This window comes from Crotalus tigris, unplaced genomic scaffold, assembly GCF_016545835.1.
Source record: "Crotalus tigris isolate CLP2741 ecotype Arizona unplaced genomic scaffold, ASM1654583v1 scf7180000017551.9496454, whole genome shotgun sequence".
NCBI lineage: Eukaryota > Metazoa > Chordata > Lepidosauria > Squamata > Viperidae > Crotalus > Crotalus tigris.
Window position 1 is genome coordinate 7,176,842 of NW_024096469.1, and position 19,026 is coordinate 7,195,867.

Here is a 19,026-nt window from a genome sequence, read left to right on the forward strand (position 1 = left end):
GGATGTCGGTCGTTTGTCGCTATGGAAAAAAAGGAGAGACGGTTCTGCCTTGCAGCGGAAAACGAGGGCCTGTGGCCAAAAGGGGAACACGGGACCGCCTTTCCTGCAAGATCGTTTTCCTTATGGGATAATAACTTCCCAAGTTGGGGGGTGTGGTTCTTTAGTTTCTTGTATTTGCAGCCCTTCTGGGTGTGGCACCGGTGATCAGACGCGAAGGACAGTTCGTTAAGGGGCCAAAGGGCTTAAACCGTCTATAGGTTCGTTTTTGGCTAAACGCTAGTTAAGGTATCCTCCCTCTTCTGGGATCTGCCGCTGTTCTAAATTACGCCGTAAGCGTTAGACAAGGAGTAATACAGTAGACGCTTGTTTTTCAAAACCGAAAGTGATATTTTCACGCAACAAAAGACCTTATTCCGAAAAGCAAGTGTTTCGTGGTTGCGATGCTTTGGGAAACGATGGGTTGGGATCCTTTGGCAGGGAATGCTGAGTGTTAACCTGGGCTTCTTCAGACTTAGTTTTCTCATTGGTGAGACTGGGCGCAGGTGGCTGAAGAGGAAAACGAAAGTAATCGATCCTCATTTGCATAGTCGGCGTTGATTGGACGCTGCTGCTGCTGCGGCGGCGGCAGGGTTGCGCCTATCGTACAGCACTGAAAGCGTTTCCTTCTTCCGCTGATTTCTGTTTGCCGCGGCAGCGCAGTTGTCCCACCTACTTGTATGAATAACTCTCCTCCCGTTTTTGCTTATTTTGCTTATTTCGCTTCCCGACAGGCTGTAAAAAGCTCACCCTGGGTCGCCGGTCACACAAGAAGGGCATTAAATGCCCTAAATGTCATGACACTCAAAATGCATCACACAAGTTCTGCAGTAATTGTGGAGGACAGTTGACAACGTCTTGCAGTGTGCAAAGTAAGTTCTTTGCAGTCCCAGCCGTGAATCACTCGATCAGATGCAACTGTTTCTCAATAAGAACTGGAACGTATTTTTTAAAAGAAAAATATGGGTGTAGAAAAAATTACAAATGGAATTTCTAGAATTCTTTATGCTGTCTAGTTTGCTCTCTGTCATGTGCTGAATATGGTAGAGCAGTAGTTCTCAATCTTTTCTTTCACACTGGACCTCCTTTAAATACCTTTTGTGGCCGTAGACCCTGGCCAGGACTCCAAAGACTTAACTCAAGATTTAAATCATAACATTTCTACAAGTCTTCATGAGCAGACCACAGGCTGAGAACCACTGTATTCTATCAAGATTGGGTATTGTAAATGTACCACTAATTTGATTCTGCATATTTTTTTTAAAAAAGCTGTAAAGTAATAAAGAGACATACGTTGCCTTTCTCCTCCAACCTTTCTCATTCCTTTTTTAAAAAAAACTGATTTCAGAATAAATGGTTGTTACTTATAGGACTTATTTCCTGTCACCTGGAGTATATTAACTTAGAGTAAGCTACACAACATTGAATAATTTAGGTTCTTGAATTAGTTTCAGCTTAATATTAAATTCAGCAAATCTTTCAAAGTCTCTAATGAAATTAATCTAAAAATCTCCCTTAAAATATGTACCAGTCCTGTAGTAATAGCCCCGTAACATTTATAGACTCATGGACATATTTAGTTATCTGTTTAGGTCCCAATTAATCTGTTCCCCTCCAATTGAATGAGTGCTGCTACCAGAGAAATGGAGACCATTTCAGATATACGTGCTATTAGGTCAGTGGTGGCGAACCTATGGCACGGGTGCCAGAGGTGGCACTCAGAGCCCTCTCTGTGGGCATGCACACTGTTGCCCCAGTCTTAGGCCTTCAGCTAGGTTTTATAAAACCTTTTCGCTGTAGGCCTCCGCTGCCATGTGCAAAAAAAAAAAAAGGTTCAGTCAATCAGTCAATTTCAACTGATTGAAAAAAAAATCATGCAAAGTTGGAATTGATTGATTGAACATTTTAGTCCCACCCAGTCTGCCATTACCACCGCAGCCACACCCAACCAATGGGCCACACCCAGCCAATGGGCCACGCTCAACCGGCACCCGAAGATACATAAGTGGGTTTTCGGTTACAGTTTGGGCACTTGGTCTCTAAAAGATTCGCCATCACTGTATTAGGTTATGTGCATAGTTGCTTTTAAATGAAAGAGGTAACTGTGCACTTTAAGCACTGAATGGTTGATGTTCCCTGTAGTGTAGGCCTGGGAATGTAAATACACTTTGCAATAAAAAGGTTTGGTAGAAAACTGATAATTTCAGTAGCTTAAGCAAATAGTTTCTCTTTCTTTATCCCTGAGATTCACATTGCAGCCTCTCAGTTGAGTTCAGATTGCTCTCTAATTGACTTTCAAAAAATGTCATATTTTGGTTGCAGACAGGAGGGATGAAGAAAAGACTTCAGTGGTAGAGATGGAACCTGATGGAGACTTGAGGGTGCAGAGTTCCCCTTTGTCAGGATCATTGGGGAATGAGCAGCCATCTAGCGAACAAATGCCTGGGGCGTCTGAAGAGTCTCTATCAGGAAGCCTTGGGAAGGGCACCACAGCCTCCCAAAAGCGAGTAAGTAGGGTAAGCGTATTTGGATACCAGATGTGATTTATCCAGAAAAGTCGCTTTTTTGCAGTAAGAATTTTCAATGACTCCCTCTTCCTCTTCTTCGCTGGAATCTTGGAGCTGCTCCTTCGCTTTTGCTGCATTTACTTGTTTTACCTGTGACAGCATTAAAAGCTAACATTTGTATTTTGCTCCCAGATAACAAGTTCTCTGAAAGCAAGGCTGTTTTTCAACAGGCAATAAAAACTCTGAATGTTGGTGACTGGGATATGTTGGATGACAGTGATAATCCTCCTTCCAGAAAAAAACGAAGGGAGAACCTGTGCCTAAAGGAGGGCAGTAAACTATGCCCAGTTCCTCAGCAGGTGGTTTTTCTAGTACATGGTGTAATGTTAATTGTCACGAGTTGTTGCCTGCTCAGATGCAAGTCTAATTGTTCTGAGGTTTGGGACCTTGTTGTTCTTAATATGAAACAAAATTGAAAGGTCAAAGTGGTTCCCCCTAGGATTTGTTGATACAAAAAGCTGAAAAGAAGGACATTCTTGGTGATGGAAATATGAATTAGATCCCATAAAGTCTGAAGGATGTCTCTCTCCCTCTCCCCAGCCCTAGTCCAACATAGAGAGGTACTCCTCGACTTACGACCATTTGTTCATCAGCCATGCAAAATTAGGATGCTGAACAAAGGGACTTATAGCTAGTGCTTGATCATAATGGCTGTAGCAGTGCTCCTGTGGTCATGTGATTGCCATCCCTGCTCTCGGCAACCCATTTGCATTTATGAAGAGTTGCCAGGCCCTCCATGGTCATGTGATCACCATTTGCAGTCTTCCCTGCTGGCTTCTTTAGAAAGTCAACAGGGAAGCCAACAGGAAAAGCTGCAGGCTGCTGCCGCAGGTCTCCCCCCTTTGGGTCTTGGAGTCTGCCTGTCATTTTGGGAATGACCTTTTCAGCCAGCCTCTTTAAGAGCAGAAGGGCTGCCTACCAGGTTGACTTTGCCTCATGTGGAGGGCAGACTCCCTCCTCCAAGCAGCCCTCCCAAAGGTGTTGGCTGAAAAAGTCCATGACAAAAGCCAAGAGGGATTTTATCCTGGGCCACTTGTAGCAGGGAGCACATGGAGTCAGGCTTCAAGTGCCCCTGCGCTAAATTCCCCCTTAGCTTTTGCAGCGTCTTGGACTTTTTCAAGCAGCATCTCTGAGAATGAATGTCAAATGGATTTCTGCCTTCTGTGGGGCAGTGTCACCAACTAGCTTGAGAATCCAAATAAAACTCCAAATAAATTCCATTTCCCGATTTCCCTCCCCATCGTGTGCTAGACTTTCTAGCACGGGTGGAAGGGGAACTGGTGCTTCAGAATCTGAGTTTCGTTTCTCCAACCCAGTGTGCCAGTTCCCTTTGGCAAATGGAGGGGAGGGGAATGCCTGCGGTGGACCAGAGAAACGAAGCTCTTTGCGAATCCCAGCTTTGTTTTCTCTGGTCCAATGCAGGACATCCAGTCTGTGCACAGGCAACTATTTCAGCAGAAAGCTCTTTTGCTTCACTCTTTTAATGACCTGCAAGCTCACTTAGTTACTGCACCTGTGAGAGACAGAACAGTCACTGAGCGAAGCAATTGTGAGCACCTTGCTGAATGACTGCAATGACTGATGGCCATAATGGGCAGGCTCTATTAACAGCCATAAGTCAAGGACTACCTGTACTAATCAGCACATCAGAGGGAAAGTTGGATATGCTGTTAAGTGGTCTACTCTAGATATTAAATGTCCGCTTAAAACAACATTTAAGTAGCGTATTTTTGGTATGTTTATGTTGCTATAAAATCCATCTGCATGAGTAATTCAGCTTGAACTTTTGTATTATTATTTGCCTGTTCTACTTAGAAGAATCCCAGATCCCAGACTTTCCAGTATATTTAAAAAAATATACATCGCCTCTTCTGGTACTTTATTTTTTCTTGCCTTTTCTATATCCAATAAGGAGTGGTTTTCATGTGATGTATCATACTAAAATATGGGTGCATTTTATTATGTGGGAAACCTTAACTGAATGCATTAACTGTTAAGTTTCTCTAACAGCCATGGAGAAAATGGATGTTGTTCCTTTTTCTCTTAAAGGGAAATATAAATGGTATTTTTTATCTTTCATAATGCATTCTTTAAATATACAGGTAGTCCTCGAATTACAATAGTTCATTTAGTGACTCTTCAAATTTACAACAGCACTGAAAAAAGTGACTTCTGACTGTTTTTCGCACTTATGACCATTACAGCATCCCCATGGTCATGGGATCAAAATTCAGATGCTTGGGAACTGACTCATATTTATGATAGGGATCATGTGATCACCTTTTGAGACTTTCTGACAAGCAAAGTCAACGGGGAAGCCGGATTCACTTAACAACCGTGTTACTAACTTAACTGTAGTGATTCATTTAACAACTGTAGCAATAAAGACCGTAAAATGGGGCAAAACTCACTTAGCAACTGTTGTCTTAAGTCAAGGATTACCTGTATACTATTCTTCAGTACTAACAGTTAAGTGCCAGATGGATTCCATGAACCACTCCAATTCATTATTAGCTAGAAAACATCCCGAGGCTTTCATGTTTCCATTTTTTGTAAAGGCTGCTGAACAGTTTCTAATGTGTGGCATCAGAGGCTTTTAATGGGCAACATGCACTAGCCCTTATGGAGGCTTAACACATCTGTTTTGCTACTCAGTGTGAAATTGATTTCCAGTGAAAACAATCCAGTAATTTTGGATATGTCAATTCTCTCCTGTCTGTATATTTAAGCAAATCACCCTTGCTTAGAATGAAAATGAAAATTGATTCACTGAATAGGGTACATTTGGTTGCTGGAGACAGAATCCAAACAGCAAGGCTAAGAAATTGGGAACATTTAAAAGGATTTCTTTACCCAAAACAAAATAAATTGCAATTTTACATATTTCACAGTTTACATTGCTTTTCTTTAAGCAGCTTTGAGTGCATTCTTTAGTTTTTCACAATATCGTTGAGATATTTTTCCTTGCTTAAAATAAAAAATGGCCCACCATCACAAATGGTACAATTCTTTAGATTTTTCTACATATGGAGGAAAACCTGACGAATTTTAAAAGAAAATATATCCAATATTCAAATTAAGAAGGTATCGTGTAACCTCTTTCCCTGGAAGACCCTCTGTTTTCATGGGAGGAAATCTAGGCTGGTTTAAAATATGAATGAAAAGAATAATAATGAGAAAACAACCACCCAAGGAAAGATTTATTGTTTTGTACTTTCACAGTAAGGTCAAAAGAAATCCAGTTATGGTTTTTAGCTGGCTCCCTTGGCTAAGAAATGGATATGAGCACTGCCCCCCTGAGGTTGGACATGACTGGACAGGGGAAACCTTTACCTTTATGGCAAAAGAAGTTGTAAAATCTGCCAAAATTCACTTAACAACTTAACAATTGGAAATTTTGGGCTCAATTGTGGTCATAAGTTGAGGGCTACCTATAACTGGTTTCTTTTGTTGAGTCTTTTAATCAATCTTTTCTTTTTCTGTGCTTCTCATTATATTTTTTTCATCCCCCCCCCCCCCCCGCTCTTAGTCCTTGCTACTCTTTTATTGCATGGCTTGCCTGGGGTAGAATGCAGTTAAAATTTGTTTGTAACATACTGGAGGCAAACTATCAAAGTTTGCAATCATTTGAAGCATCACAAGAAGGGAGAAAAGCTTTGATACTCCAGTCTCTTATAATTTTGATTTTAAAAGTCCAGCAGAAAAATACAGCTAATAATATGATGAAATGCTGAAAATCTAGAAGTTTCTATTTTATTTAATGAGAAAGAGATAGTTTTAGTTATCTGATTTTCCATTTTTAAGTACCCTGTTTTTCTTTCCATCTTGTAGAAGAACAGGAAAAGGAATAAGAAGAAGACTTCTCCAGATAGTGAATTGAATAGTTGCTTGTCAAGCTTAAGTTCAGCTCCATCCAGTTTTGATTGTTCACTTACTCCAGATGTGGCTAATATGAGAATTCCAGTAGAAGAAAGTCAACGCTCAGAAGCTAAGTCGATTGACTTAATGCCATCCATTGAGGATAATAGTGGCCAGATTAGAAATACCTCCTTCCATGCAGATCAGGGCCAAGAATTTGTAAGCAGAACAGAAATCCAGAATCAGCCGGAACAAAATAAGAAAAATGATGCAGTAAGTCAACCTGCTGTTACTGCTGTCACGGAGAAGAAGATGGAGAAGGATAGTTCCAGAAAGGTTGATATAGTTGGCGAACAGAGAGATACTAGCAAGAAACAATGTGCCACCAGTTCTGTTGGACCTGGACAACTTTCAGAGAATACAACCAATATATCAAATGAAAGTGTTACGCAACCTGTTTCTAAGGGAGACACGGACAGCAGATCTTCAGATATCAATGTTAATGTTACATCTACAGAGGAAAAAAAAACAGGATCGAGCACTGAATATCAAAACTGTGGAACGAAGAGATCTTTGCCTGAATCTGAAGTGAAAAATAGCAATTCAACAGAAGTTACGGAAGAGGTCAAGCAACAGAGGAGTGCTTCTAATTCAAAAGTAAATTGCTCAATTTATTTGTGATAGCATATATCTTGGTCTCTTTTTTGTTAGTGTAATAGTACGTGGGCAGAGCCATGGCTAGGGGAACGGTTGGATAAGAGGGAGACGAGCCCACAGAAGGAATGTGGGTGTGGCAAAGGGACACTCCCTAGTTCGTAGGTTGTAAAGGTAAGAGGGAGAGAAATATACTTTCAGACTTGAGATATTGATAGAGTAATCTTACAATAAAGTGGAATTTGTTCAACTGTCCTGTCCGGACTACCTTGCTAGACTGATAGCCACCTTGAATGGACTTTTTAGGAAGAAAGCTAGAGCATAAGCTAAATGATACATAAATCACATAGATGGTTATTTTTTTGTGAAGCAATAAATGTATCTTGCCCTGTAATTAAATATTCGCTGTATCTTGGGGATTCGAAGCATTTCTACATCCTTAGAGATAATGCCACATGTAAGAGGTGTGACAACTTGATGATATCCATGGGTAGGGTTATCCATGTCACTCCTGCAGAGCATCTAGACTACTAATTTTTATGAAGTATGTTTAAAGGCAATTTTGAAGCCTCTCCTATGGATTACCTGCAGCACTTTGCAGACCACCAGCATTTCCGAGACTATTGCTTGGGAACTCTTGCTGTAGGAAGTGCCATAGTTCTAGAACAAGGGAGAAGAACGTAATATCTGAATATTTAGCAGATCTAAATTTCTGAGTCTATTGAAATCAACTGCTTGTGATTTTAAATGGAACCAGTATTTTATCTACATCCACAGTCTTAGCCAGCTAAATAGCATGTTGGAGAGGGGTGTAGGGCAGGGGGTCCCAACCCCCAGCTAGCAACCAGGCCGCACAAACAAGCAAAGCCCCATCCGTGAGATGCAGGCAGCTCACAAAACTATGCACCCTCCTGTCCGTGGAAAAACCTCTCTCCACGGACCCAGTGCCGAAAAGGTTGGGAACCTCTGGTGTCAGGTACTCCAGCAATTTTATCAACAGCAGCTTGTGCTGGAGAGCTAGCCTACAATCTTGTATAAAATATCATGAACCTTATTAACCTCCTAAGAATCATCCTCCTGAATATTTCTTATTTTCCCATGATTAAAAAAAGTTCTAAGAACAGAATTGTGAACTTGGGAAGGCTTGACTAGGGTTTAGATTTCTATCTGGCCTATATCCAAAACAAGAATACATGGTGTGATTAGAGGAGAATCTTTATTGCAAGGAAGGAAAAAGCCACTTTCTGTTAATATGGTGGTACAATTAATTCCCTGTTATTCTTAGCAGATTCCAGCATTTTCTCTTATCTTCCCATGTTTCAATGGTCATTTTTACCTGAGACTTCTCAGCCTTGAACAATGGGCAGTTATTTATTGTTAGCATAATTGATATCTCTACCCTACCCTGGGAGACTCCAAACTTCAGTGCTGTGTGGTAAGAAATAGGAGCTATCAGTGACTGAGAATTAAACCTTCCAGGCTCATACAGCTAAAGACCATAGCAGTCTCCAGAAAGAGAATAATGAACAATGTCTACTAGGACTTCACATGCAGCAAATCATTAACTTCATTTTCTTCTATTTCTGCTTAAATAGAACAAACTAATGGACAAACGTGAAGCGGCATACTTTATGTGCCAATGTTAATGTTCTTTGTTGCATAAGTTATATTTGGTGATCTGAAATCTCTTGATAGGGAAACTTTTGTATAACGCAAGAGCACCTTTCTAACAATCAGATAGTAAACATCATAAAAATGAGCAATTCCTTTTTTTTTGTTTTGTTATCCTAAGTAATTGTTGCACAGCAGTTTAGCAAAAACCCTTCTAGGCTATTCACTGTTTTATTTGCATGGACACTTTCTAATGCTTGCTTTTGTATATCTGATATGCCTTTATTACAGAGAGCAAAGGTAAATGAGGCCCAACAGGAGTATGTCTCTGAAAAGGGACAAAAAATATGCACTCCAGTGGAAGAGTCTGGGGAAGAAAGGAGGGATTCTGCTGCTGTTGGAAATCAAAGGCCTCAGAGAAGAAACAAGGCCAGTGCGGAAGAGAGGAATCATGAAGTCCCTGCTGTCAGACAAAAGTACGTTGTAATTATTTGCCATTGACATACATACATACATACGTACATATATATGTTGACATTTAATTTAATAATCTAATAATAGTTGGAACATAACTCCACAAAAGCCTATTTTCTTTTTTATCCTTATTCAGGTGAATTGGAAGTTTCAGATTTAGTAGAACTGTAACATTATGATTCTTCCTTCATAGACTTTTATAATGTGCAGCAGTGGAAACGATACGGTTTCTAACAGGCTTGATCAAAAATATCCCCCTCTTTGAAAGCAATTCCAATATGCTTAACCTATATTTGATTGCTTAATTTTTATTTGTGTGTGTGTGTGTAAACTTATAGTGCTTTTGATTATTCTTTCTCCCCTTCCCTCCCATTGTAAGGAAATCATGAATGCAGCTAAACATCCATCTCTACCTTCCTTTGTGATTTAAGCTCTTACTAAATATAGGTGCGCTCTTGACAATGTAGGTGAGACTATTCTGTGGCAGTTCTCCCAAGGGAAAATATCGGTCTTTCTTAACCTGGTGTCTTCCAGAGGAGTTTGACTTCCAATATTGCTGGTCTGGGGTGGTGGCAGTTCAACATCTGGAAGACATGGAAGAAATCTAGTTTCTACAAGGGATCATTTGATGGTGCTTTCATTTGGGAACCCTGTTTGGGATAGCTTGCAAATGAAGTCCTGTTTTTTTTTTCATGGACATTCTGCTTTTCAATGCTTTGTTTTATTTGAAATCAGAAGCTGAATCAAACATTTGGGAATAGTATCACCTGATTCTTGAAGGAAAAATGCTCTATGCTGATAACTGAAATTTTATTTTGTCTCCTGGTGATGGCCTTGCACAAATGTATTTCCTGGCAGCAGATACAGCAGCCTCCAACATTTCACTTTTTTGATTAAAAAGCTTTCTTTGGAAATAATGGATTCTGCTGCCCCAAAACAACTGAGAGCTAAAGGTCCACATGCAGCCCTGTTCCGGAACCTGAACTAAGATGCTTTTTAATTCAAGTTCAGGCAAGGTCAACTCAGTGATAAAATGGTTTTAAAACAAATATTTATTCCGGGAATCCTTGACAGAACTTACAATTCTGAAGATGCTTCCAGATGCTGTACATTTGCCCATTTTACGTTGGTTAAAAACAGTAATTCCTCCATACCAGTTCTAGCGTGGTTGTAGACGATGTCTCTCTGCCTGCATCCCCATGCTGATCTCACATAAAGGCATTCCTTCAGAAGCTGGCACGTAGCCAGGATATCCTGTGATGAACTTAGTGGCCCCTCCCACTGACTCATTAAACATAGGATTCACTGAACAGCTAAAACTACATTACCCATAAGCCATCTCTTAAGGAGATAGCGCTTAATCCTTTAAATGCCAAATATTCTAACATACAGTTCTCATAATGATTCAACGTTAACCTGTAAATGCTATACACAATAACACAATTCTCAGGTATATACTCTGGCCAGATGATTACATAACCGGTCCAGCACAAGCCCTGATTTGCATGCCAGTCGTTCCCATTCAATGATGTACATGAGACTAAAATGTCCTTTGAATCATGCCAGCTTCTAGTGATCATCTGGACCAGGGGTCTTCAAACCTGGCCCTTTTATGACTTGTGGACTTCAACTCTCAGAATTCCTCAGCCAGGCATGCTGGCTGAGGAATTCTGGGAGTTGAAGTCCACAAGTCATAAAAGGGCCAAGTTTGAAAACCCCTGATCTGGACAAACCGTGAGGTTTTCTTTTGACAACAATATAAAAGTGACTCGTTGCTTCAACTTTCTGTGTCAATTTTCAGTTTCCTAATATAACTTATAGTCCTGGGATTGCCTTGTAGTCTCCCATTCAAATTCTAAACAGGACTCAAGCAACTTCCTTTTTCAAGGTCAACCAGAGAGTTTTACTCTTGTGTTTTCCTCTTTCAAATGAAATAAAGGCTGTATCAATTTTACTACAAGCTGGGTGCATGCTAAAGATAATTTTATTAACTTGAATTTTGGAGAGCTCACAGAGGCGATCACTATCAAGTTACTGCTTCTTTAATTTGTTACTGTATTTTGATAGCATGTTTATTTTACTATATTTTGAGCAGTAGTTTTGAAACTTTGTGCACCCTTTGAAGAGGTGTTTTATTTGAGTGTGTGTGTGTATGTGTATATGTATGCATATATATATATATGCATATATATATGTGTGTGTGTGTGTGTGTGTGTGTGTATGTGTGTGTGTGTGTATATGCCATCTTTTTTTATTCTGTTTTGCAGTCAGACATCTATGGAGAACATTACGGTTTATTTCCATGCTGTTCTGTCTAAGGACTTCAAGATAGACCCTGAGAAGCATAAAGTGTTCATTATGGCAGGGGGAATTTCTGGTTATACCAACTGGAAAGATACTGTATGTGAGCTGAGCTGTACCCAGTAAGTATATGTTAGTATGATAGCATATTCTTGGTTTTTCCAATACTGTGCAAATGCAATTCTCGCTGCTGTTAATACATGTAATATTAAATATATACATTTTTTGTCATAGTTCTCTGTAATTATACCTAAAAGAAATAATTCTGGCTTGAAATCTACATGTTTTCTTAACATTTTCTATAACCACATGTGTATTTTTGACCAAAATATTTTTGCTTTAGGGCATATCCACCAAAGGTGATAATATGTGCCTGACTTTTGCCTACATTTTCAACAATTATTAGACATATTTTAAACAGTTTTGCAGGTGGTAAATGCCATCTATAAAATATTTTATATACATTTTCTTTATAATTAGCTGCCCTTGTTATTTTATAGTTTCTTTCCCACAGGTTTTGCCATTTTTCTAATTCTACATTATGCCCAAATTTTTTTGCCCAAGTAATCATTGTTTCTTTAACTTGTTCATCTTCCAACTTCAGGTTTAACAAAAACATGTAGAGTTTCTTAATCAGTTTTTCATCTAATGACAATAGTATCTGGTCAAATACTGTTTGATTTTTATAAAAACCATATGTTTTAGCATCTTTTTCGTATCTCATTTGCATTTGCAAATGGGGCCATCATAATAGTTCAATGCCCTGCTCTTCCAATTCTTGTTTAGTTTGTAATTTCCCATCAGTGTTCAGAATGTCTTTGTACATCACACGTTTCTCATAATTGATTAAATTTTGGTGCACAAACGCTTCCATTGTCGAAATCCATCCTGGTATTTTCATAACAATGTTTCATTTTTATCTTTTCCCACATCAAAAGCAAGGCATTTCTTATATAGTGATTTTGAAAATATTTATGCATTTTATTCTTCCCATACCATTGAAAGGCATGCCATCCAAGTTCTAGTCATCTCCTTCTAGGTATAGTAGTCGTTTGTGTCTAAGTGTAAGTGCAGCTGCTTGATAGTATAGAACCCAGTCTGGTAGCCCAAATCCTCCATTTTCTTTTGCTTCTTGTAGCAATTTCAGTCTTATTCTGCCTTTTTTCCCTTGCCAGATAAATTTCAAAATCAATGCATTTAACTCATCAAAAAAAAAATTCTCTAATTTTATAGGCATTGTTTGAAACAGGAAAAGTAGTTTTGGTAAAATATTCATTTTCACCGTCGCTATTCTTACCAAGATTGATAATTGTAAATTTTTCCATCTTTCCAAATCTGATTTTATTTGTTTTAATAGTTTGAGATAATTATCTTCTTTTAATGTCACACACCTTGCTGTTAGGTATATCTCTAGGTATTTAACTTTCTTGACTATCTAGAGCAGGGCTTTTCAACCAGTGGTACGGGTACCACCTGTGGTACATTGGCACCTGGCAGGTGGTACGCGACCATCCTAGACAAATGGTAGTGGGGGAGGGAAATAAGCTGAACTGGTGGCAGCACCACACAAGCCTGAGCAAGAGATGGCTGGAGCTGCTGGGCTGTCAGGGCTCAGCGGAAGTGCCAGGAGCAGCGCCAGCCTCCAACTAGAACTCAGAATTGATCCTGGCGCTTCTGCTGAGCCCAGAAGAAGCACCGATCAATTGGAATGTTGCAGCATCTCCAGGGTCTTGTGATTTACATTCAGATGCTTGGCAACTGATTCATATTTATGATGGTCACAGTGTCCCAGGGTCATGTGAAATGACCAAAACCTGCTGCAACCACCCAGCAGACGGGGGGGGGGGGAATAAAAACCAAACATACCCCACCCCACCCCGCTGCCAATCCTCAACAGAAATGCTCATAATAATGAAAACCTCGAACAGGAGGAAGAGCGCTGCTGGGTGGGCAGGCAGGTGTCTTGCTCGGCTGTGCCTTGGGGGGCACTTTTTTCAGTGCCATTGTAACTTCGAACAGTCACTAAGCGAACTGTTGTAAGTCTAGGACTACCTGTACGTCATCACTTTTTTCCTTTTTTTTTTTTTGGTCATCAAGTTTTTGACACCTTGTTAGGTGATTGATGGTACTCGGATATTGCCATATCCTAAAAGTGGTACAATGGGTGAAAAGGTTGAAAAGCCCTGTTCTAGGGGGAGGGGCACCAGGAAACCCTCTCTCTTTTCTTCTGGGATCTTTGCCTTTTGAGATTCTATTTTCAGGGAATTTTTTTTAAAAAGAGTAGGAAAAAAGTACTGTCATCCAGTTCCAAACGCATTGCTTAAATTTGCTAGTTGGTGCTTTTTCCCTCAGCTGTCAGAAGCTTCTGACTGGCTGCCAAACTGCAGCCAGTCTTTCATCAGCTGGTTTAGAGAGCTTCCTCGGATTGAACGGATTGATCGCCATCAATATCTGATCTATGAGGGTCCCCTCTTTCTTTGTCACATCTCTGGGGTGACTTTAGGCCCTTTTTGGGCCCCTAGCAGGATGAAATCGAATGCGGGAGGCAGAGCCCTGCTTCCCTGCGTCCATCTCGCCCTGATGCAAAACTGGAAATTTTTGCATATTCTCAGTTCTGAGTTAAAAGGCTTTCATGAACATCGGAGTTATGTGCAAGGCATTTAGCCTTCTTTTTTTGAGGTTAGAATTTATCTCTTTCTAAATGTGTGGATGCTTATGTTTGTATTTCAGCAAAGTTACTTTGGGATATGTGCTTATAGTATATATTACAGGGGAAAGGTAATTAGAAAATCTATATACTTGTGTTTTTATTGGCAATTATTCATGAATGATGGGATTCATAAAGGGAAGGCAAAGGCACTTCTTTCATTACCCAATTACCTTGGGTAATGAAACGTGGGCAGGGAAACAAAGAAGCTCAGAGAGCACCAAGGACCCCTCATTTCAACCCTGAGCTACAAATATTCTCCTTTATTAGTACTGTGAGATTGCAAGTATTTTAGAGTGAAGAAATGCTATATTGTATTATTTATGCCCTTAGCACTTCATAAGTGCAAGGGGAAGCTGTTACTACTAATATTTCAGTAGGGAGAAGGGGACATTACATCTAATCTAGTAATGAGCACAAGAAGATGCTGGATCCCAGAATGCTGTCATTATCTGCTTTTTAAAAATTGTGGCAGATCCACAGCATTCATTATACTTATTGATGGAGATTTAGGGAGGCCTGTTACTTTTGAAAGTAAAAAAGAAGGTTTAGTACAGGTAGTCCTTGACCTTTGGCCACAATAGAGATTAGAATTTTGATTGTTGAGTGAGGCAGTTGTTAAGTGAGTCACACCCAATTTTATGTCCTTTTTGCCATGGTTAAATGAATCACTGCAGGTGTTAAAAGAATCAGGTGGTCATTAATTGCACTTTGCTTGCTGGATGTCGGCTGGAAAGGTCATAAATGGTGATCATGTGATCCTGAGATACTACATGCTGGTGGCCAAGCATCCAAATTTTGTTACATGAATCTGGGGATGCTGTATCGGTTGTAAGTGTGAAGACCATTCATAAGTCACTTTTTTCAGTGCCATTTTAACTTTAAATAGTACCGTAACTAAAAAAATGATTGTAGGTCAGGTATTGCATTTTACTTTTACTGCTAGTGTATATATACCGGTAATAAGAAATGTAAGACCATTCCAGTTTCTGGAACAATATTAATGATTTGATATGCCTCTAAAATTTTATTTCAATAATAAATTGCTTCCTTGCCTTTACTCTGCTCTGTTGCTAAAATATAATTTTTTAAATACTAGAAATCTTGGAGATCATGGATACCTGATTGAAGGCCACACCATAATTTCTAAAAAAAACTTGGATAAACCAATTTCTTATAAATACATTGTTAAACATGACAAACAACTGTTGTATGAATTCATTTACAAACCTGTTTCAGGAGGAATCCATTTAAATCGCTCCTTGTATTTACCATCAAAATTGATAAGTGGTACAGGTAAGAAATTGCTCCTTGTATTATAGTCTTCTCAGTGTTATATTAAAGAAACTTAGATTTTGTAGCATCCAAGAAAACAATCCAAAATATGAAATTTCTAGAACAGTTTGTATTCTACCCACCTCTTAAAATATTTGACAGCTCAGTATCTGTAGTGGAGTCCTACAAGTTTTGGGGTTCAATAATCTCCCAGGACTTCAAATTAATACTAGAACCATCATTAAAAAGGCACAACAAAGAATGTTCTTCCTGTGTCAATTCAGGAAGTTCAGGCTGTCCCAGGAGCTGTTGATACAGTTTTACAGAGGAATTATTGAGTCTGTCATCTGTACTTCTATAACTGTCTAGTTTGGTACAGCAGCCAAGCAGGACAGGTACAGACTCCAACGGATAGTTAAGATTGCAGAAAGAACAATTGTAACCAGTCTGCCTCCCATAGAAGACTTTATATTGTGTGAGTCAGAAGGAGGGCTGAGAACATATCTATAGACCCCTCATATCCTGGACATAAACTGTTTCAGCTTCTCCTCTCGGGACTCCATTACAGGGCATTGCATGCCAAAACAATTAGACATAGGGAAAGATTTTTTTCCCCCTTGTGCCATCAAATCTGCTGAACACCTAATTCTCACAGTGCTGTCGAATGTCTGGGTATATTTACCCATATAGTGTAGCTGTAGTATTATCACTTAGCCCAACATTTCTGTTGCTAAGAAGACATTTGTTAAGTGAGTTTTGCCCCATTGTATAATCTTTCTTGCCACAGTTGTTAAGCTGGTAAACACAGTTGTTCAGTGAATCTGGCTTCCCCATTGATTTTGCTTGTCAGAAGGTCACAAAAGGTGATCACATGACCCTGGGACACTGCAACCATCATAAGTATGAGTCAGTTGCCAAGTGTCTGAATTTTGATCACATGACCATGGGGATGCTGCAGCGGCCATGACTGAAAAACTATCATAAGTCACTTTTTTCAGTGTATTGTAACTTTGAACGATCACTAAATGGACTGTTGTAAGTCGAGGATTTACCTGTAATCATCTTTCAGAGGTGCCCCAGAGGATTTTGCACTGAGCTATTTGATGTGCTTTATGATCCTTATAGTCCCTTTCAACTCTGTCATTGAATTTATCATTTTGGAGGATTACATCAGATCTTAGTCATTTGTTTCCCTAATTTTCTTTTTAATATAATTCTTTAGTTATTGTGATAAGGGAAAGTTGATGTCATTTTTTTGAACGAATAGTAAGTGGGCTTTAAAAAAAGAAGAAAGTGTTCTAGTTTGGTGTGCTGGAGACATATGTGACTGATAATCCAATCTCTTCACTATCTAGCCAAGCCCAAATGTGATGTTTTATCTTCCAGGTGGTACTGGTCCAATTTCAGATTGTATTTATGAAAGAGCAGACTTTATTTTATTCTGTTGAGTTGGCCATTGTATCTGAGCTTGATCCTTCTGGAAAGAGCTGTACTCCAACACATTTAAAATTAAAATATAGTTCCTGGATTTCTGGAATAATAACACAGTAGAAGACAATCTGTTGTTTAGATATCTCTGGTATCAAGAACAAAAGAAAATTCTGTTCTTGTCCCAACAGAGGATATTTATAAAATAAATGGATCATGTGCCATTGTTCAGGAAGCTGGTGGTCTCTGATGATCATTATTGTTACAGATAGTCCTTGATTTACAACTATTCATTTAGTGACCGTTCCAAGCTACAGCAGCATTGAAAAAGTGACTTATGACTAGTTCTCACACTTACGACCATTGCAGCATCCCCATGATCACATGATTCAGATTTGGGTGCTTGGCAACTGGCATGTATATATGAAAGTTGCACCATCCCGGGATCATGTAATCATCATTTGTGAGCTTCCATCGACCTCACAAGCAGAGTCAATGGGGAAAGCTAGCTTTGCTTAACAACTGCAGTGATTCACTTAACACATGCATTGATTTGCTTAACAAATATGGCAAAAAAGGTCTTAAAATGGGACATGACTCACTTAACAATTGCTTTGCACACAATGGAAATGTCGGGCTTAGTTGTGGTTGTAAGTCAAGAACTACCTGTATTAAGAAGCTGATAGTCAGCAAAGCTCATTACTTTTGGATTAAGCAATTTACTTACTCTCATATTTGCTAAAGATAGGAATTGCACATTTATTTATCGTTGTGAAGTGCTGTATTTCAAAACACGTCCTAGCAGTAAACATTTTAAATTAATATGGATGGAATATAGCTCAGAAATACCTTCTATGGGAGTTGGAAGAAAACGACCATTTCTGTGTGTCTGCGTGGTTTGACTATGGAAGGAGACCATAACAAAGCAGGGTGTCCATGAAAATTGCATCATGTGATTGCATTAGCATGCAAAGCCAGAAGGGCTGTATCTTGCATTTCTGAACTTTAATAATACAGTATTTTATTTAACAGATTGGCATCAGTACGATGACATAATATGCACTAAACCTGAGGATAGTTGGTGGAAGAAAATTAAGAATCACATTACATTTTGGAAAAACAAGGAAACGGATGTTGTGAAAGGGAAATGTATAGCTGCAAAAATAATGCTGGACAGCCTCTTCAGTATACTTAAAACGTGGAGTCGGGTTAACATCAAAAGCTTTTTCCAGCAGTTCCAACAATTTTACTGTGTAAATAAAAGGATAATGGTACATGAAGGATATCGAAAAGAATGGAAAGAGCTACAATTTGGAGAAGAGCAGGTATTATTTTCTCTTTATTATACATCCAAGTAGAACCTTGTAGCCAAACCTCTATAGAGTTTGTATCATCTTGACCGTGCTGAGCAAAGTGCTCATTATTACAGTGTCCTTGAAATAAAATGATGCAGCTAAGTTATTAAGCTGGGCTGAGTACTGAGTTCAAGATACTCAAAAAAGAGAGAATATGAATATTAAATCATCCAAGGAATGAAATGTAACTCACCAAGGAGGGCACTGAGAGTTGTTTAAGAGGAAGGCCATCTCTGTAGATATTCCACTATGGATTACATAAGGTTTTGATATCAAGCATATGTTCTGATGTTTAAAGTAATGTTCAGAAGTGAAATTGATGCAGGATTTAATTCAATTGATTATAGTCCTACAATAAGGGAAAAATATTTGATCTCCTTGATTTGATAATCAATTGATTATAGTCCTACAATAAGGGAAAAATATTTGTACATTTGACCACTGACAAAGAAATGATCAGTCTATAATTTTAATGGTAGGTTTAATTTAACAGTGAGAGACAGAATAACAACAAAAACATCCAGAAAAACGCATTTTAAAAAACTTATAAATTGATTTGCATTTTAATGAGTGAAATAAGTATTTGACCCCTTTGCAAAACATGACTTAGTACTTGGTAGTAAAACCCTTGTTGGCAATCACGGAGGTCAGACGTTTCTTGTAGTTGGCCACCAGGTTTGCACATATCTCGGGAGGGATTTTGTCCCACTCCTCTTTGCAGATTCTCTCCAAGTCATTAAGACGAAGAAGGACGAATCTT

General features: G+C 39.1%; 1 pseudogene; it reads left to right on the forward strand.

Moving 5' to 3' along the window:
• The window catches only part of LOC120309126, a 144,445-nt pseudogene that overhangs the window by 436 nt on the left and 124,983 nt on the right, over nt 1-19,026 (forward strand).